Here is a 21794-nt window from a genome sequence, read left to right as displayed (position 1 = left end):
GGGGGGACCCGGACCAGGGAAGGGTAGCGACTGGGGTCTGTGGCAGCTGAGCTTGTGGACAAGATGGCCATAAGCAGGACTAAAAGACACCGCACAACTTCAGGTATGAAGAAAAAAATAAAGTTTACTGAAATAAGGCAAAAACATAGAAACACCAGGTTCCGGAATATGCACATCATGAAGGAAACCCATCTCAGGTTGACAGGCGAAGCAAGAGGTCATCATGGGTTGATGCGGTCCAGGGTTGTCTGGCATGGGCTTACCAGGGGGGACCGCACGTGCGGGTGGTCATGCAGCGCAGCGGATCCACGCACGCATGTACAGCAACGGGAGTAGCACAGGCACAGAAGGAGAACGTCAGACGCCGACCACAGGCGGACTTCAGATGATGGCAGAGGTCAACACGGGTAAGACCCCAGGGAGCCGGCAGGACAACAGAACAGGACTCGGATAGCGCAGGTCCAGGAGTGGTGGCACTACAGCACCGGGCATAGGCTGGTCAGATCCAGGACTCGCAGGTGGGACCGTCACCAGGGAGCAGAGCTGGAAACTCCCGGAAACCATGGAGGAGGATTCCATCCAGGAAGGAGAACGGGACCGGCTTAAGAGCACAACTTGGACTACCAGAACCACGGATTGGATATCTGGACGCAGGCTGAACATCCAGACTCAGGTCGGACATCGGGATCACGGAGCGGACATCGGGATCACGGAGCGGACATCTGGATGCCAGGTGGACATTAGGGCGCCTGGTGGACATCAGGGCATCTGGACACCAGGTGGACATCAGGACGGGGTCGTCAGACACCAGACATCAGGCCGTGGACAACAGGCTCCGGATGAGAGACCACGGTCATCAGTCTCTGGACATCTGGAAGCGACCTAGAAAGGAACCCAAGCGGTCTGGGTATTACTGCCCCCAGAGCAGGCTGAGAAACAAGACAATTCAGACAGGCCTTGATATGCAGCCTCCAGGATAGGCGATCTGGGTATTATGCCCCCAGAGCAGGCCAAGATACAGTTCACAGAGGGATAAAGAGCAACAGCTCCCCCAGAACTGAACAGAATCAGAGCAGGAGCAGAACACAGACTCACATGGCAAGGTTCAGGAAGTCAATGCGAAGCTCTGGCAACTCCCCAAAGGGGGGGGACCTTTATATAGGAGCTGCCACACAGCCATAGGCTGGAGCAGCAATTGTAGCACACACCCTTTCCTGATAAAAGGAAAGGAGGTGTGGCCGCGCATGCCCTAAGCAAGACAGAACATAATCAGCAATGCAAGGGACACCTGGCAGAAGCTGAAGCCTGAACACACGTGGTAAGACACGCAATGTGTAGCAGACCTATTAACCCACAGGTGGCTGCCAGGGACCGCACACACGGGTGGTCATGCAGCGCAGAGGAACCACGCACGCATGTACAGCTATGCGGCGGTACCGGACACTGGGCAGCATCCACACAGATAACTGACAACAGCATTCCAGCACATTAGAGGGAAAAAGAGCGAAGGGTTAAAGCAGAGATGCAGAGTAACGCCGTGAATCAAGGTCCAAACACAGCGGCGTTACAGTATGCTGTGTGTGTCAGCGTAGTGTCCAGAGGCTGGTGGTGCTAACAGGAGACAGGCCAGTACACCAGGAGACATGGAGGGTGCCATAGGAGGGCAACAACCCAGCAGCAGGACTGCTACCTCAGCCTTTGTGCAAGGAGGAACAGGAGGAGCACTGCCAGAGCCCTGCAAAATTACCTCCAGCAGGCCACAAATGTGCATGTGTCTGCACAAACGGTTAGAAACCAACTCCATGAGGATGGTCTGGATGCCCGACGTCCACAGATGGGGGTTGTGCATGACAGAGTCCCTCGTCTCTCCATCTAAAGCTATCATGGCAACCTCCGCTTCTAATGCAGGGGTCATGGGGTGCACTCTCATCATCCCCCTGATCCGCTAAGTCCAGCTCCATAACGTGATATTGTTCCCAGTAGACTTTGGGAGGTTGCTCAACATTGCCCCCAGGGATATACTGGACCTAGGGCTCACCCCAAGTGCTTGGTCTGCCGCCTCCGTGCTGTTGGACTGCATCCTGCCGACTACGCCAAGTCAGAGCAGGTTGCAGGATGCAGTTATGGACAGGAGGAGGTGCAAGGGTTAACAGATTTATTAACGGAAATATGCTATACGCAGAGAGCTAATGGGTTAAGCAGGGGGTTATGGGAGGTGGTATTAGCACAGTATGGGTGCGAGATGAGGAATAAGGTAAAACAACTGTTCATGTAAGGCAGCGGTAGCACCATATACAATGATGAGGCAGTGACCCACAAAATTCAAGATAAAAGTCTCTTTAATGTGTTATCTTCAAACAGAAAAGGTTCCAATCCACACAAATGCATATAACTTCAGTGCATCTTATCAGTGTTCACTTCACACCAGTTCATAGCACTATATAGTACATGGCGTCCTTTAGATTGCAGTCACTACACACGCTAGTCCTCCACTGACTAGTTCCCATGGGTGTCCTGCACCGCTGTATCAAAGTCTCTATTCAAAGCCGTACACAGTCCTCGATATCCTCCGGGTCACAGCCAGGCACCATATCCATCTGGTTGCAGCCGTTAAACACGCTGAGGGTTCCAGGCCTATTGGCCCTGCTCTGTCCTGTGCTCTGCACACCAACTGCTCTGCACAGCAACAGGCACCAACTCACTCTGGCCCTGTCACACCTGAGACTCCTCAGACTTACTCAGCACTCACTAACCCTTTCCTGCAGGACTTTTATCACAGAATCCTGTGGCTTTTAGCCACATGGAAAACCTGGGTCTGGAATAAACCAGACTGCCAAACTACTATCCTGCAGTCTGCTTCAAACACAACATCCAGAGCAGGTTTTCTGTACCTCTGTCTTGGACACTAACATGTCCAAGACTAACACTTACTTTTATTATCAGTCTGCATTGCAGTCACATCTATGCCCGTGACTGCCATGCACACCTATGGCCTTCATACACCTCCATGCACGTCCTGGGGAGAACACACAGCGCCCCCTAGCTGTAACAGGGGTGACTGCCTCACATTGCCTATAATTTTTTTTTCCTGCAAAATAATATTCCTCAGAGCCAGCATATAGTAGCATCCATTTTAAAATCTAATTGCTAAATAATATTCCTTGTGTATTGCTTAAGTACTTACATATGGTGGAAAGAATGCAGGCAGTGTGAACTGAGCCATACCCAAAGCGTGCTGCATGTCGTATATTAGGCCTTCAACGCTGCAGCTTAAGCCAACTGATAAGATGCTACACGGGAATATTATGTAGCTCCCAAAAATGGTTTTGTATATGCTGTTACTACCTAATATTATTTCCCTCTACAAATAGCTGATTTTTATATTTTGCTAGAGGATGATACCCTCCCTATTTCACCCTAATCACACAGTCTGTTCCTAATACTAACTACTATACAACACAGTGGAAAATAGCAGAGATCTGCAGCATGTGCTTGCAATGATGAGAACACCCAGGTGCCTGCCTTTCACCTTTCCTCCAACTAAATCTCTCCCTACTAAATCCCCACCTAACAAACAACTAATCTTCACAATCTTCAGCTCTTAAAAGAGCTTTTTGGAATGAAAAATGCTCCCTGTAATCTCCTATCACTCTCCCTATGCTCATACTTCGCTTTTCCTACGCTGTTTCCAGCTGCAATGCGCACAAGATGGCGCCGGCAGCCTTTAAATATCCCTTATAATGCTAGAAGGCCAGCTAATCACAGTAATGCCACACCACAGATGGCGCCGGCATTACAGTGATTGGAAAGCCAGACCAGCATGTTCATTGGCTGCAAATAAAGTGCCAAACATGCAGGGCGGGTCACTCGAATATACCGAGGTGAATACCTAATTACTCACCAAGTAATACCGTACTATATACGTACTAATACCGTACTATTCGTGTGAGTAAAGAATAGTGCCGAATGTATTCGCTCATTACTACTATCAAACTTATTATGTTTTGTCAGCTTATATGCTATTAGGTGTCTGATGAATCCTATACTAAATAGCCCTTTGTATAAACAAATACTGTCTCACCTTATGCCTATCTTAGTATGTAGCCAGCCATTAAATTAATATTCATCATATATTTAAATACATTGGTGGCACAGTGAGGTTGAAATCATTATTGAATCATTGCTGCATTGCTTTGTGCGCGCTCCCACACTGGTCCTCTCAACACAGTGTGCCGCACATGCACAGACTGAGAGAATCTCTTGCCAATAGATGATACTGCGCATGTGCTGCCGGTGACGGCATTTTGTTACATTAAAAAGAAAAATTTGGCTGCAGCAAAATGACGCTGGTATCACTTGCGAAGTAGCATCTTTTGGAATACAATAGATGCTACTACGCATGTGCCGCCGGTGCCATTTTCATGAAGTGACTTTTTTTTTTTTTCTAACTTCACATTAGTATATTCCGCATGTAAAATAAGGGGCAGTTCACTAAGGGACACTCACAAAAAGGGAAAAATTAACATTTTTGTAATTGCTTATTATTATTTTTACTACTTTTATAGGAAAAAAAATCTGCTTCAGGATTCACTGCCTGCAATACAGGTCAAGATTATCAAAATTGTCCCATGTTTTTCATTGCGGGCTGAAGCTCATCGATAGAGCTGCAGCTTGTGAGCATGGAAACCCGATCACAGGAGAAGGGTGAATAATATAACTTAATTTATGCACTGAGCAGAGAGATGCGATCACGAGGAGTAGGAGATACAGAGCGATAAACACGTCGGAGAGAGGTGAGTATTTAGCAGCCAGGACAACGCTCTGACATACCAGGATGTTGGGACTGAGCCCTCAATTTGGAACAGTCCCACTGAATCCAGGACGATTGGGAGCTATGGCTTCACTGATCAAGGATGGTCCCAGAAATTTAACACCACTGACCAAACATTGATGTTTGCGTCCTGGTGAGACCCTTAAAGAAGTCAACCCCTTCACAATGCTATTCTATTCCTCTTGATGTTTGATTTGTCCGAAGGAGGGGACAATGAATCCGGCGCTGATTGGGCATAGAGCTCGTGTGACAAAACAACCTCACATGAGCCCCGGGAACGTGAGTACCAATATCGCTAGGACTGTGCCGGCATGGGAGGTGAATAAAGATGTTTTTATTTTAATGGGCCAAACATTAGGAATGAGAAGGGGTAATCCGAGTGGTGGACAAGCCTTTTAAAAATGGTGACTGTTGAATTTTGCATAAAGCAAGCAATGTACAAGTGAAAATTAATATTTTTCCACTTATAAGCCACTTTTCCACCCCTCACCCAGCTTCCTGAACTCACAATCTGATTTTAAAAACAGCTTAAAGGGGTTATCCTGTCTAAAATTACAGGTCTGCAGTCACGCTATGTGAATGCAGACTTGTTGGCCTTCTCATTGCGTGCACCACGAGCAGTGATGATTCTGTGGAGCTGGCACCAAGAGATAAGAGGGCTTTATTTGCATACATGCAGTTATATGCAGACTGGACTGTATCCGGCCTTGCTCCCAGCACTGGAGAATCCTCGCAGCATGCAGTGCTCATGATGTTATGTGTTGTGAGTTCAGTTTTCCCTTGACCATTGAGGTCTGATGAACTCCCTCTAGTGAAGGAAGGTAGTGAGACTGATTACCAAACACCTGGGCAGCTAGATGATGACTGGGTGGCTGGAATTGAGGACTGGATATAAGGCTGCCGACGCCCTTCTTCCTGGCTGGTGATTTTCCTGCTGGATTCTTGGAGACCAATCTGATTCCTGCATCTCAAAGCGAAGTTTTTCTGCTCTGCTTTGTACTCTTCAGTTTTGTTTTTGTTTTGCCTTGTTTTTTGGGAGTTCTGCCATCCCCGGCCGGGGGTGAGCTGAATTCCATTTTTGTCTCTGATCTGTTGTTCTTTTGCTCTGTCTTCAGAATATACCTGAGTGCTGATATAGTCTTTTGAAGCCTAGCGACTTCAGGGCCTGTTTTTCCTATCAGTCGGTTGGCTCATTTTGATAGGGTTTTTGCGGATGGCAGACAGCAGCTTTCCTATCCTGTCCTATGTAGTTAGCTTGGGCCCCATCATTTGCTCAACCTATCTTTCTATCTGTGTTAGTGTTTTCATCTTGCTTCACCATCATTATATGTTGGGGGCTGCCTATTGCTTTGGGGTCTGCTCTGGGGCAGTTTAGTTTTTCCCCTTTCTGTCTTTAGGCTATGTAGTTCTCCGGCTGTGATCGATGGGTCTAGGGCACCGTAGGAACACCCCACGGCTACTGCTAGTTGTTGTGGATAGGTTCAGGGGTCTGCAATCTGATAGTTGCCAACCTCTCTGGTTTTTCTGGACTTAGCTGGTATTTTGTTTTTTCCTCCTTTGGTGACTCATCATAACAGAATCACCAGCCATACCGCAGATTCTAGGGTACTCAATAGCAGGAGAGAATTGTAAAAAAAAAAAAAAAAAAAAGGCAAAAAAAAAGTGTCAGAATTTTTTTTTTGTGTGCATATTTTTTCCTCTATATCTCTGAGGCCGTAGGGGTAATTTTTCTCTCAATGGAGATGAAGCAATTGTCTGATCGTGTGGAGCAGCTCGCTGCTGAAGTGCAGGGAATTTCCGCCTATCTTGCTCATTCACATGCTGCTGAACCAAAGATTCCTACTCCTGATGTGTTTTTTGGGGATCGGTCTAAATTCTTGAATTTCAAGAATAATTGTAAATTATTTTTTGCCTTAAAGCCTAACTCGTCGGGGAACTCCGCGCAGCAGGTTAAAATTGTCATCTCTTTGCTGCGCGGCGATCCCCAGGATTGGGCGTTTTCTTTGAAACCTGATGATCCTATTCTGAATAATGTGAATGCATTTTTTCAAGCCTTGGGGTTGTTGTATGATGAACCTAATGCTATTGATCAGGCTGAAAAGACCCTGTTGGCATTAAGCCAGGGTCGGGATTCGGCAGAGTTGTACTGTCAAAAATTCCGAAAGTGGGCGGTCCTTACTACCTGGAATGATGTTGCCTTGGTAGCCCTCTTTCGGAAGGGTTTGTCAGAAACTGTAAAAGATACTATGGTGGGATTTCCTGTTCCCTCTGGTCTTGACGATTCTATGTCATTAGCCATTCAGGTGGATCGGCGTTTACGTGAACGCAAAACTACACAAGAGATGTTGCCACCTGTTGAACAAATGTCTGAACCTATGCAATGTGATAGAGTTTTGTCTAGGGCGCAACGTCAGGAGTTCAGAAGGCTTAATAAGCTGTGTTTTTTTGTGGAGATGCCTCGCATATTATTTCTGTCTGCCCTAAACGAGAGAGGCGTTGTGCACACGCGTTTTCTGTGGGTGGTGTTCAACCTAAGTTTCTTCTGGCAATTACTCTGATCTGCTCCCTGTCCACATTTTCCGCCAAGGCTTTTGTGGATTCAGGAGCAGCTCTGAACCTGATGGACTTGGATTTTGCTAAACGTTGTGGATTTCCTATGACACCTCTACGGACGCCTTTCCCTTTGAGGGGTATTGATGCTACTCCTTTGGCGAAGAATAAACCTCAGTTTTGGACCCAGGTGGTAATGCGGGTCGCCCCAGACCATCAAGAAAATTGCAGATTTTTGGTGTTGCATAATTTGCATGATACCATTGTTCTGGGGTTTCCCTGGTTGCAAATCCATAATCCAGTTCTGGATTGGAAATCTTTGTCTGTGGTGAGTTGGGGTTGTCGGTGTGCCCTTAGTGATGCTCCTGTTTTCTCCACCTCTCCCCAGTCACATGATGTTCCGGACTATTTGGCTGACTTTTATGATGTATTTAGTGAGAATGAGTCTGCGTCTTTGCCTCCTCATAGGAGTTATGACTGTGCAATTGAGCTGAACCCGGGGTGTAAATTCCCCAAGGGTCGGCTTTTCAATTTATCTGTACCCGAGCATGAGGCTATGCGATCCTATATTAAGGAGGCATTGGAGAAGGGTCATATTAGACCATCCTCTTCACCCTTTGGTGCTGTTTTTTTTTTTGTGGCTAAAAAGGATGGTTCATTAAGGCCTTGTATTGACTATCGTGCCCTCAACAAAATTACTGTTAAATATCAGTATCCGTTACCCCTGATTTCTGATCTATTCTCCAGAGTTAAAGGTGCTTGTTGGTTTACCAAGCTTGACCTCAGGGGGGCGTATAATCTTATTCGCATTAAGCATGGGGATGAATGGAAGATGGCGTTTAATACTCCGGAGGGACATTTTGAGTACCTGATGATGCCTTTTGGGCTCACTAATGCCCCTTCTGTCTTCCAATGCTTCATGAACGATATATTCCGAGACTTTGTGGATAAATTTTTGATTATCTATCTGGATGATATTTTGATCTTCTCCAAGAATTGGGACTCTCATGTGGAACATGTTCGGACTGTGTTCCGGATTTTGAGGGAGAATTCCCTGTATGTCAAGGGATCGAAATGCCTTTTTGGGGTACAGAGGATTTCATTTTTGGGATTTATTTTGTCTCCGTCAACTATTGAAATGGACCCGGCCAAGGTACAGGCCATTTATGATTGGGTTCAGCCCACTTCTTTGAAGGCCCTCCAGAAGTTTTTGGGTTTTGCTAATTTTTATCGGAAATTTCTAGCTAATTTTTCTGGTATTGCCAAGCCATTGACGGATTTGACTAGGAAGGGTGCTGATGTGCTGAATTGGTCTCCGGAGGCTGTTTCTTCCTTTCAGGAGCTGAAGCGAAGATTCAATTCTGCTCCGGTTTTGCGGCAACCTGATGTATCACTCCCGTTTCAGGTGGAGGTGGACGCTTCTGAGATTGGTGCAGGAGCGGTGTTGTCCCAAAAAGATCCTGTGACATCTAAAATGAATCCTTGTGCTTTCTTTTCCCGAAAGTTCTCCCCATCCGAACGTAACTATGATGTGGGGAATCGGGAACTGTTGGCCATGAAATGGGCATTTGAGGAGTGGAGACATTGGTTGGAGGGAGCCAAACACCAAGTCGTGGTCCTTACTGACCACAAGAATTTGATTTACCTGGAGTCTGCCAAGCGCTTGAATCCTAGACAGGCTAGGTGGGCCTTGTTTTTCACACGTTTTGATTTTGTGGTCTCTTTTCTTCCGGGCACTAAGAATGTCAAGGCAGATGCCCTCTTTAGGAGTTTCCTTGCTGATTCTCCTGTTGTGACTAAGCCTGCTACCATCTTAGGCGAGGGGGTAGTTCTTTCTACCATCTCGCCTGATTTGAGATGTGCTCTGGAAGAGTTTCAGGAGGGCAAACCTGAGCGTTGTCCTAGTGGAAAGTTGTATGTTCCTTACCAGTGGAGGAAGAGAGTGATGTCTGAAGTTCATTGCTCTGCATTGGCTGGTCATCCAGGTATTTTTGGTACTAGAGATCTGGTGAGTCGGTCTTTTTGGTGGCCCGCCTTGTCTCGTGATGTCAGGAATTTTGTGCAGTCCTGTGGGACTTGCTCCCGGTCTAAACCTTGTTCTCGCTCTAGTGACTTGCTGATGCCTTTGCCGGTGCCCAGGAGGCCATGGACCCATATTTCAATGGATTTTATCTCTGATATGCCTGTCTCTCAGAGAATGACTGTTATTTGGGTGATTTGTGATAGATTCTCTAAGATGGTCCATCTTGTACCACTCCCTAAGTTGCCATCTTCCTCTGAGTTGGTGCCCTTGTTTTTGCAACAGGTGGTTCGCTTGCACGGGATTCCTGAGAACATTGTATCTGACAGAGGAGTTCAGTTTGTGTCTCGATTATGGAGGACTTTCTGTTCCAAGCTGGGAATTCAGTTGTTCTTCTCCTCTGCGTTTCACCCTCAGACCAATGGGCAGACAGAGAGAACAAACCAGACTTTGGAGTCGTATTTGAGATGTTTTATTTCTGCCGATCAGGTTGATTGGGTTTCATTTTTGCCCTTGGCCAAATTTGCTTTAAATAATAGAGCTAGTTCTGCCACTTTGATGTCACCTTTTTTTTTTGTAACTTTGGTTTTCACCCTCGATTTTCTTCAGGGCAGGTGGAGCCTTCTGCCTGCCCAGGTGTTGACACTGTGGTGTAGAGAATGCACCAGATCTGGGACCAAGTAGTGGATAAGTTGTCTCTCTCCCAGGAAAAGGCCCAGCGGTTTTCCAACCAGCGTAGGACCGTTGGTCCCCAGTTTAAGGTGGATGATATGGTTTGGTTGTCATCAAAAAATATCGCTATGAAGGTGGCTTCTCCTAAGTTTAAGCCTAGATTTATTGGACCTTACAAGATTTTGGAGATTATTAATCCGGTCTCTTTTCGGTTCGCTCTTCCTGTCACATTTAAAATTCATAATGTGTTTCATAAGTCCTTGTTGAAGAGGTTTGTTGAACCAGTAGTTCCTGTGGTGGCACCTCCTGACCCTATATTGGTTGAAGGTAACATGGAATATGAGGTAGAGAAGATACTGGATTCCCCTCTGGCTAGACGGAGACTCCAGTATTTGGTTAAGTGGAAGGGTTATGGTCAGGAGGATAATTCCTGGGTCTCTGCCTCTGATATTCATGCCGAAAGATTGGTGCGTGCCTTTCATCGGGCTCACCCGGATCGCCCTGGTGGCATGGATGAGGGTTCGGTGACCCCGCCTCAAGGGGGAGGTACTGTTGTGAGTTCATTTTTCCCTTCACCATTGAGGTCTGATGAACTCCCTCCTCTAGTGAAGGAAGGTATTGAGACTGATTACCAAACACCTGGGCAGCTAGATGATGACTTGGGTGGCTGGTATTGAGGACTGGATATAAGGCTGGTGATTTTCCTGCTGGATTCTTGGAGACTAGTCTGATTCCTGCATCTCAAAGCTATGTTTTTCTGCTCTGCTTTGTACTCTTCAGTTTTGTTTTTGTTTTGCCTTGTTTTTTGGGAGTTCTGCCATCCCCGGCCGGGGGTGAGCTGAATTCCATTTTTGTCTCTGATCTGTTGTTCTTTAGCTCTGTCTTCAGAATATACCTGAGTGCTGATATAGTCTTTTGAAGCCTAGCGACTTCAGGGCCTGTTTTTCCTATCAGTCGGTTGGCTCATTTTGATAGGGTTTTTGCGGATGGCAGACAGCAGCTTTCCTATCCTGTCCTATGTAGTTAGCTTGGGCCCCATCATTTGCTCAACCTATCTTTCTATCTGTGTTAGTGTTTTCATCTTGCTTCACCGTCATTATATGTTGGGGGCTGCCTATTGCTTTGGGGTCTGCTCTGGGGCAGTTTAGTTTTTCCCCTTTCTGTCTTTAGGCTATGTAGTTCTCCGGCTGTGATCGAGGGGTCTAGGGCACCATAGGAACCCCCCACGGCTACTGCTAGTTGTTGTGGATAGGTTCAGGGGTCTGCAATCCGATAGATGCCAACCTCTCTGGTTTTTCTGGACTTAGCTGGTATTTTGTTTTTTCCTCCTTCGGTGACTCATCATAACAGTTATGAGTCACACGTCAGAAGATACGTAGAGTGACTGCAGACTTGTAGTTTTATACCAGACAACTCCCTTTAGATTTGTTTTCATCCTAAAAAAAAGGAACTGCTAGTTTACTATGTGTTTATCACCAATGCCTATAGAGGCCTATGGAGAGAGAAGGGAGGCAGAGAAAGAAGTAGAATGAAACAGAGAGATAGGACTGCTGCTTTCTATTAAGTGTTTTTTCTCATCCCTGTGCTGAATTCATAACTAAATTGCTCAATAGCTTGGAGTATTTCTTTCTGGCAGGCTCATTGAAGCATAATGTCTATATAGAGGAGTAGCACATCAGAAATAGTTCTTCTGTAAAGCATAGATGCCATTTGCTCTGTTCTACTTTTATTTATCTAGTATGTGGTAACCCATCATCATCCTATTGCACACCATCTTCTGAATTACTAGTTGCTATTCCTCTAATCCCAGCTATAGACTTTTTTCCTTCTCATAATACTGTACCTTCTGTTCTTAATTCAGCTCATATATATGTTATACGATGATGTAAGTGCGCCGCTTAGTGGATACTTGTTCGTATTACATATAAAGAGTAAAATGAAAGCAAAAAAGTGTATTTTCTTTCACATATGCCATGTTGTGTAAAATTAGTGAAAGATTGCTGGAAAAAAACACCTTATATTAAAATAGGTACATAAAATAGTAAAATTTCATTGGAAGCATTAAAAGACAAATTTAAGAGAACTGCCTGCCAATCCATTTTATAGGTGTGGTCTCATCAGATTATTATTATTATTACTATATATTTTTAGATCACCATTGATTCAATGGTGCTGTACATAAGAAGGGTTTGCATTCAAGATACAAATATACAATATGATGAACAAATTAACAATGACAGACTGCTACAGAAAGGAGAGGGGCTTACATTCTACTGAAAAATTGGGAAGGAGATAGTGAGTTGGGGGGGATGTTGCAGCAGTTCCGGTGGTGGTGAGGTGGCAGCAGGGTCATTGCAGGTTGTAAGCTTTCTTGAAGAGATGGGTTTTCAAGTTCTGAAAGTTCCAAATGTGGCGAATAATTGGATGTGTTGGGACGCAGAATTTCAGAGGATTGAGGATATTTGGGAGAAGTCTTGGAGTTGATTGGGTGAGGAGCGTATAAGTGTGGAGGAGAGAAGGAGGTTTTTAGAGGATCGGAGGTTACGTGTTGGAAGATATTGGGAGATTAGTTCAGAGATATTTTGAGGAGAAAGATTATGGATGGCTTTGTAAGTCAATGTTAGTAGTTTGAATTGGGGGGAGAAGCAGAGTTAAGGACGGACTGGAGAGGTACAATAATGGTAGCTGGAAGGCCACAGTGGAGGATATTGCAGTAGTCAAGGCAGTAGATGATGAGGGCATGCACTAACATTTTAGTAGACTGAGGTTTGAGGAAATTTTATGACAGAATCACGGATTGGGTGGCTCAGGGAAATGCTATAGATTTAGTATATCTTGACTTCAGCAAAGCATTTGACAAAGTATCTCACACAATCCTTATTGAAAAATTGACTAAGTATGGAATGGACAAGGCAACTGTTAGGTGGATTCATAACTGGCTTAGTGATCGGACCCAAAGAGTGGTCGTGAATGGCTGCACATCCAGTTGGAAGAATTTCTCAAGTGGGGTACCACAGGGCTCTGTCCTGGGCCCTGTATTGTTCAACATCTTTATCAACGATTTAGATGAAGGAATTGAGGGTAAACTGATTAAATTTCCTGATGACACAAAGCTAGGAGGGATAGCTAATACTAGAGAAGAGAGAGAGGATTCAAAAAGATATAAATAAACTGGAGCAGTGGGCAGCAACTAACAGAATGGTTTTTAACAGGGAAAAATGCAAAGTACTACATCTGGGCAATAAAAATGAAAAAAGCAAATACAGAATGGGAGGAATAGGGCTAAGCAGCAGCCATGTGAAAAAGACTTTGGTATACTAATAGATCACAGACTGAATGAGTCAACAGTGTGATGCAGCAGCAAAAAATGGCAAATGCAATTCTAGGATGTACAGTGGGGCAAAAAAGTATTTAGTCAGTCAGCAATAGTGCAAGTTCCACCACTTAAAAAGATGAGAGGCGTCTGTAATTTACATCATAGGTAGACCTCAACTATGGGACACAAACTGAGAAAAAAAAAATCCAGAAAATCACATTGTCTGTTTTTTTTTTCATTTTATTTGCATATTATGGTGGAAAATAAGTATTTGGTCAGAAACAAGCAATCAAGATTTCTGGCTCTCACAGACCTGTAACTTCTTCTTTAAGAGTCTCATCTTTCCTCCACTCATTACCTGTAGTAATGGCACCTGTTTAAACTTGTTATCAGTATAAAAAGACACCTGTGCACACCCTCAAACAGTCTGACTCCAAACTCCACTATGGTGAAGACCAAAGAGCTGTCAAAGGACACCAGAAACAAAATTGTAGCCCTGCACCAGGCTGGGAAGACTGAATCTGCAATAGCCAACCAGCTTGGAGTGAAGAAATCAACTGTGGGAGCAATAATTAGAAAATGGAAGACATACAAGACCACTGATAATCTCCCTTGATCTGGTGCTCCACGCAAAATCCCACCCCGTGGGGTCAGAATGATCACAAGAACGGTGAGCAAAAATCCCAGAACCACGCGGGGGGACCTAGTGAATGAACTGCAGAGAGCTGGGACCAATGTAACAAGGCCTACCATAAGTAACACACTACGCCACCATGGACTCAGATCCTGCAGTGCCAGACGTGTCCCACTGCTTAAGCCTGTACATGTCCGGGCCCGTCTGAAGTTTGCTAGAGAGCATTTGGATGATCCAGAGGAGTTTTGGGAGAATGTCCTATGGTCTGATGAAACCAAACTGGAACTGTTTGGTAGAAACACAACTTGTTGTGTTTGGAGGAAAAAGAATACTGAGTTGCATCCATCAAACACCATACCTACTGTAAAGCATGGTGGTGGAAACATCATGCTTTGGGGCTGTTTCTCTGCAAAGGGGCCAGGACGACTGATCCGGGTACATGAAAGAGTGAATGGGGCCATGTATCGTGAGATTTTGAGTGCAAACCTCCTTCCATCAGCAAGGGCATTGATGATGAAACGTGGCTGGGTCTTTCAACATGACAATGATCCAAAGCACACCTCCAGGGCAACGAAGGAGTGGCTTCGTAAGAAGCATTTCAAGGTCCTGGAGTGGCCTAGCCAGTCTCCAGATCTCAACCCTATAGAAAACCTTTGAAGGGAGTCGAAAGTCCGTGTTGCCAAGCGAAAAGCCAAAAACATCACTGCTCTAGAGGAGATCTGCATGGAGGAATGGGCCAACATACCAACAACAGTGTGTGGCAACCTTGTGAAGACTTACAGAAAACGTTTGACCTCTGTCATTGCCAACAAAGGATATATCACAAAGTATTGAGATGAAATTTTGTTTCTGACCAAATACTTATTTTCCACCATAATATGCAAATAAAATGAAAAAAAAACAGACAATGTGATTTTCTGGATTTTTTTTTCTCAGTTTGTCTCCCATAGTTGAGGTCTACCTATGATGTAAATTACAGACGCCTCTCATCTTTTTAAGTGGTGGAACTTGCACTATTGCTGACTGACTAAATATTTTTTTGCCCCACTGTATGAACAGAAGCATACAGTCTAGATCACGTGAAGTCATTATTGCCCTCTACTCCTTTTGGTCAGACCTCATCTGGAATACTGTGTAAAGTTTTGGGCGCCACATTTTAAAAAAGACATCAACAACCTGGAGCAAGTTCAGAAAAGAGTGACCAGAATGGTGACCGGTCTGCAAACCCTGTCTTATGAGGAAAGGTTGCAGGATTTGGGAATGTTTAGCTTGCAAAAGAGAAGACTGAGAGGAGACTTAATAGCTGTCTACAAATATCTCAAGGGCTGTCACATTGCAGAAGGATCATCTTTATTCTCATTTGCACAAGGAAAGACTAGAAGCAATGGGATGAAACTGAATGGGAGGAGACACAGATTAGATATTAGAAAAAACTTTTTGACAGTTAGAGTGATCAATGAGTGGAACAGGCTGCCACGAGAGGTGGTGAGTTCTCCTTCAATAGAAGTCTTCAAACAGTGGCTGGACAGATATCTGTCTGGAATGATTTAGCGAATCCTGCTTTGAGCAGGGGGTTGGACCAGATGGCCCAGGAGGTCCCTTCCAACTCTACGATTCTATGATTCTGGAAATATTTTCGAGTTGGAAGCAGCAGGAAGAGGCGAGAGCTTGGATATGTGGTTTGAAGGACAGGGCAGAGAGTTACTCAGAGGCAAATAACTTCCGTTACAGTGGAGAGCATGATGTCATTCATAATAGACAGATCGGGTAAGGGGGTTAGCTGAGATGGAGGAAAGATGATGAGTTCAGTTTTGTCAACACTGAGCTTTAGGAAGCAAGAGGAGAAGAAAGAGAACATGGCTTATAGACACACTGAGATTCAGGACAGCAGAGGGGTGACATCTGGGCCGGGGAGGTAGATCTGAGTATCATCAGGGTATAGGTGGTACTGGAAGCCGTGGGACTTTGAGTTGTCCCAGACCAAAGGTATATATAGAGTATGGGTCTCATGGCAGAGTCTTGAGAGACACCTACAGAGCGAGGGCTTGATGAGGAGGTAGTGTGGGCGGGGGAGACTCTAAATTTGTGGTTGGAGAGGTATGAGGAGATAGCAAGCTGTCATGATGGCTTCTCTCCAATACGTTGTAGGTAGATTCGCATCAAACAACATACTTCCTCCACTTTCACAGAGAGTATGGTTCTTTCTCTCTGCAATGTAATTTTGTTCTGGGCTGTATGGAATGGTAGTCTGGAACACGATTCCATCCTTTTTCAAAATGGTTTGCACCTTACCACTTGTATATTCGATTCCATTATCTGCATGCAGGGCTTTTGGCATTCTTCCAAATTTGTTAGACACTACAGCAAGATATTCTTCAAGTTTCTGTGGAACTTCATCCTTACTGTGAAGCAGGTAGGCGACCGTATATTTGGAGTAGTCATCAATAAATGTGAGAAAATATCTCTTCTTGCTGGGAGTTTGAACACTCTTTGGACCGCATGCATCTGCATGTACCATATCTAGTGGCTGGGCAGATCTAGTGGTGCCTATTGTAGGAAAGGATTTTCTGGACATTTTCCCTTTAAGGTCTCTTTCAGACCTCCATCTGTCACCATCAGTCAAAATCCGCCGTTTTGCAAAAAAACGGATCCGCCATTTTTTTTGGCGGATCCGTTTTTTTTCCCATTGAGTTGCATTACCGGCGGATCTTGACGGATGGTCATCCATTGGATCCAGTTTTATACGGATCCGCCAAAATTTTGGCGTCCGCCGACTTGCCCGGACGGACAATGAAACTTTTTTTGGCTGGCCGGATCCGCATTTTACAGTGCGCATGCCCGGAGGAATTGACTCAGCCGGAAATTCTGAAAAATCTCTCTCTCTCGCTCTCCCTCTCTCGCTGTCTCTCTCTCTCTCTCTCCTTTTCCAGGCAAAGGACATAGTTTCCTTTAAATTTCTGCCTTATCCGGATCCGTCAAAATAACGGTCCGGTGACACTCGTTTGTTTCAATCCGCCAACGGATCCGTTTGCCGCCATTTTGGCGGATTTCAACTGAGCTAAAAAAACGGATGTGTGAAACAGGCCTAAGACAGCTAGTGCACTTCATCATTTGACTACACTGGTTGATCTCAATACCATTTGCAAGCTGAGCTTCCTTACTGCTTCTGGGTCTCTGCGCCCAAGACATCTGTGCTATACAGCACAGTCAGGGTCAGACAGGGTGTCTGGGGCCCACCAGGGGAATGTACTCTAGGGGCCCACCTAGGGCCCAGCTATATGAAAATATCTGTCAGTTGTTATCCCCATTATAGAGGAGCATCGGCTGTAAAACACAGGCGGCTCCTGCACATCTATTGTGCGCCCCCATAACTGGGATGCATAATTACGCTAGTTTGCATTAATGGGGTTCTTTGGTTGAAACAACTAATCACTGATCCATGGGCTCCACAGGATAGGTGATCACTAAGGTCTGACCATTAGAAACTGCACCGATCGGAAGAATGGGGAAGGTCACCTATCCCCATTTTAAAATGGAGCGGCAGGTGGGATATCTGACCACAGCTCCATTCATTCTCTTTGGGGCTTCTAGAAAAAAACAAGTGCAGCCACGGAGGGAATGAATGGATCAGTGGACAAGGCGGACATGCCACTCCAGTCTAATGAGGATGAAAAGTTGCACATTTTGCTAAAAGGGTCCAAGTAGTCAGACCTCCACCAACCAATACGTTATCACTTATCCTGTGGAGAGGTGATTACTTTTCTTCACAGGAAACCCCTGTAAGTGCATCTCTGCCGCTGTCTACAAAATATTTAATCTCTAATGGAAATAAAGAATATTCTCCAAATTAATATCAGAGAGAACAAATGACGTCTGCCATACATAACACAGTCCCCTATACGAAGACTAATACTACCACATACTGGGTAGAAATACCACCACAACATGACCAGACCACATAGTGACCGAATAATACCACATGCAAGGGACAAATACAGCCACACCATGACCAGACCACATAGTGACCGAATAATACTACTTACAAGGGACAAATACTGCCACACCATCACCAGACCACATATTACCACCACATAGTGACCGAATAATATGACATATTAACAGCATATAGGGACCAAATAATACCACATACAAGGATAAATACTTCCACACCGTGACCAGACCACAAATTACCACCACAGAGTGACCGAATACTACAATACTGATTATGAATACAAACCACAATACTAAAAACACTGTTATTACCACCAGTGGAATTATACCCAGGAGCTCTGTATATAGTGTCAAAGTACAGGTAATACAGTGATCACCAGTGACATCATACACAAGAGCTCTGTATATACAGTAGTGTCAGTGTACAGGTAATACAGTCATTACCAGTGATATTATACACAGGAGCTCTGTTTATAGTGTCAGTGTACAGGTAATACAGTGATCACCAGTGACATTATACACAAGAGATCTGTATATAGTGTCAGTGTACAGGTAATACAGTGATCACCAGTGACATTATACACAGGAGCTCTGTACACAGTATATAGTGTGTGTGTACATGTAATACACTGACTCTCCAGTGACATCTGCAGTTGAAGTCCCTCATCTTTGCTTTTCTTCTTCAACCAGCACAGACCGCCATCACTTCTTTCAGCCATGACTCCGTCTCTGCAAAAAATAACACAGTCATCAATAGCTGATCGATTCCAAAGCACTTTCCCTACTTTTTCCCTGACTTCTACACTACGTCAGATGAAGAAGAAAAGCGACATAGCACCACCCTGCACAGTAACAGGACCTCCCTTTGTTCCCTCCATGGAAAACCATTTCCTAAAAAGTAAATTATATTACAGTAGTAATAATGTCCCTAATTGAACCCTAAAGAAATTATGCTCCCCACTTGTCACCATAAACTAATATAACATGTTCCTTATTCTGGCCCTCAAACAGTAATTAAGTCCCTCATCCTGGCCCCCTTTATTTAATATCACCCAGCCTGGCCCCCTTTATTTTAAAATATGCCCCAGCCAGACCTCCTATGTCCCTTGTCCAGCCTGGGCCCCAGATATCCATCCCACTTCCCCAGCTATACATACTGACCCACATATGTCCCTTGTCTTGCCCCACCATATATCTCTCCTGGACCCCCATATATCATTCCTGGTCCCTTGTCCTGGCCCCCCATACATATGCATCCTGCTCCCCCCATATATATACTTCCTAGTCTCTTGTACTGCCCCCCCATATATCCATCCTGACCCCACCTATATATCCATCCTGGCACCTCCCCATATATCCATCCTGCACCCCCATATGTATGCTTCCTGGTCTCTTGTACTGCCCCCCCATTTAACTATCCTGGCCCCACATATATGCAACCTGGCCCCCCATATATATTCATCCTGGCTCCTCCCCATATATCCATCCTGCCATCCACATATATGCATCCTGGTCCCTTGTCCTGCCCCCCTCCCCCATAAATCCATCTTGGCCCCCGTATATATGCATCCTGATTGTACCATATATATACATCCTGGCTCCCTGTATATCTATCCTAGTCCCTTGTCCTGCCCCTCCCCCATATATGTATTCTTGCCCCCTCATATATATCCATCCTGCCCCCCACCATATATCCATCCTACCCCCCATATATCCATCCTGCCCCCCCATGTATTTATCCTGCCCCCCCATATTAATGCATCCTGGTCCCTTGTCCTGCCCCCCCATAAATCCACCCTGGCCCCCCCGTATGTGTATCCATCCTGCCCCCATATGTGTATCCATCCTGGCCCCCCCATATATGTATAAATCCTGGCCCTGTGTCTGGCTCCTGACTCCCATGTGTGTCCATCCTGGCCACCCCATATGTGTATCCATCCTGGCCCCCTTCCCCCCATATGTGTATCCATCCTGGGACCCCACCCCCGTATGTGTATCCATCCTGGGACCCCACCCCTGTATGTGAATCCATCCTGGCCACCCTCGTATGTGTATCCATTCTGGGCCCCACCCCTGTATGTGAATCCATCCTGGCCACCCTCGTATTTGTATCCATCCTGGGCCCCACCCCTGTATGTTTCCATCCTGGGCCCCCACCCCCATATATGAATCCATCCTGGCCACCCCCGTATGTGTATCCATCCTGGCCACCCTGTATATGTATCCATCCTGCCCCTCTTCCCCCATATGTATATCCATCCTTGCCCCATCCCCCGTATGTGTATCCATCCTGGCCCACTTCCCCCTGTATGTGTACCCATCCTGGCCCCCTTCCCCCGTTTGTGTATGCATCCTGGGCCCCCACCCCCGTATGTGTATCCATCCTGGCCCACTTCCCTCCGTATGTATATCTATCCTGGGCCCCCACCCCCATATGTGAATCCATCCTGGCCCCCTTCCCCCTGTATGTGTATCCATCCTGGGCCCCCACCCACGTATGTGAATCCATCCTGGGCCCCAACGCCTTTATGTGAATCCATCCTGGCCCCCTTCACCCATATGTATATCCATACTGGGCCCCCACCCCCATATGTGAATCCATCCTGGCCCCCTTCCCCTGTATGAGAGAGAAAAAAAACCTTGCTCTTACCTGCCTGTGCTCCCAGCTGTGTCCTCTGCAGGTTGGCACGCTCATACTAAAATGGCCGCTGACCTTTCAGAAACATTCACAAGTTTCTCTTAGATTGCTCTTATATTTCGGGAAATCCTTTGTCTTTAATGCTGTTTCTGCTCTGGATTCATTACTGTTGCTTACATACTGCGTTTTTCTCCTGAATTAATCCACAAGTTTACCTTTAACATACTCTAGTGTCAGCTCATCATCTGGCCATGCATCTAGTGCAGTCACGAGTGTGTCATAACTCCCTGGAAGACCACTTAATAGGAGTGCAGCAACATGAAAATCTTTAATTTCTTCTCCAATAGCCCTGAGATGCGCCACAATCTCTAGGGTGTTTCTTATATAGTCCTGCATATTCTGTCCATCACTGAGCTTAGACTGATACAGCTTTCTCATGAGATAAAGCTTATTGCTGAGATTTAATCTTTCATGCACTTTCTGTAACTCACCCCACATCTCCTTTGCAGTTGCACACTTGCATATATGCACAATCTGATTATCATCTACACTGAGGGAGATCGTGCTTTGTGCTTTCTGATACTTCTCTAGTCAATCATCTGGTAATGGATGAGGCACTTGTTCCTGTGTATATTTCCACGTACCTTCTCTTATGAGCAGAATCTTCACTTGAATTTCCAGGACTGGTAGTTATGGTTAGTGAGGCTTGGCACTGAGAACTTGACAGGATTGCTGCTAGTGGACATCTTCTCTGTTGCTTTGGGCTGCTTTTGCTCTGGGCTTCTGTTGTTACTCTGGGGTTCTGTGTCACTCTGGGCCTATAACCTGTTGGCAGCAGATTATTCAGGATACTCTCCAAGCGTGTGACAACAGAGCTTCTTTATTCAGGAACAAAAAGGAACAATATATGATAAGCTTAATATATCTGGAATAAATCATTTCTGTGTCTCTATCTGTGCATCATCTACAGCAGGCTGCTTCTCTCATACACAGACACAGCACAGGAAAAACAGGAAATGCAGTCACATGCTCTCCCTGTGTGAGCCTCTGGGAGTTGTTCTAACTTTATGAACAGCATACAAATCTGGCAACTAAACACTCATAGACAGGAATGGAGTTGTTGCACCAACCATATTCCAACAGAGTATTTATAGTAGGAGGAAGTGTAGATCATCAAAGAGT

The 21794-nt window shown here is 45.4% G+C and overlaps 1 long non-coding RNA gene across 1 annotated transcript in view; it reads left to right on the top strand.

Annotated features, from left to right (window-relative positions):
* Positions 1-1270: 1270 nt before the first annotated feature.
* The window catches only part of LOC141069678 (uncharacterized), a 42051-nt gene continuing 21527 nt past the window's right edge, over positions 1271-21794 (top strand). Inside the window, exon 1 of the long non-coding RNA XR_012226635.1 lies at positions 1271-1318. This is a non-coding gene — a long non-coding RNA (uncharacterized lncRNA). The remainder of the gene's footprint in view (positions 1319-21794) is intronic.

The sequence above is a fragment of the Dendrobates tinctorius genome, unplaced genomic scaffold, assembly GCF_039654945.1.
Source record: "Dendrobates tinctorius isolate UK_male_01 unplaced genomic scaffold, ASM3965494v1 ptg000270l, whole genome shotgun sequence".
Lineage (NCBI taxonomy): Eukaryota > Metazoa > Chordata > Amphibia > Anura > Dendrobatidae > Dendrobates > Dendrobates tinctorius.
Note: the sequence above shows the minus strand (reverse complement) of the source record. Positions and strands in the feature narration are given on the sequence as shown.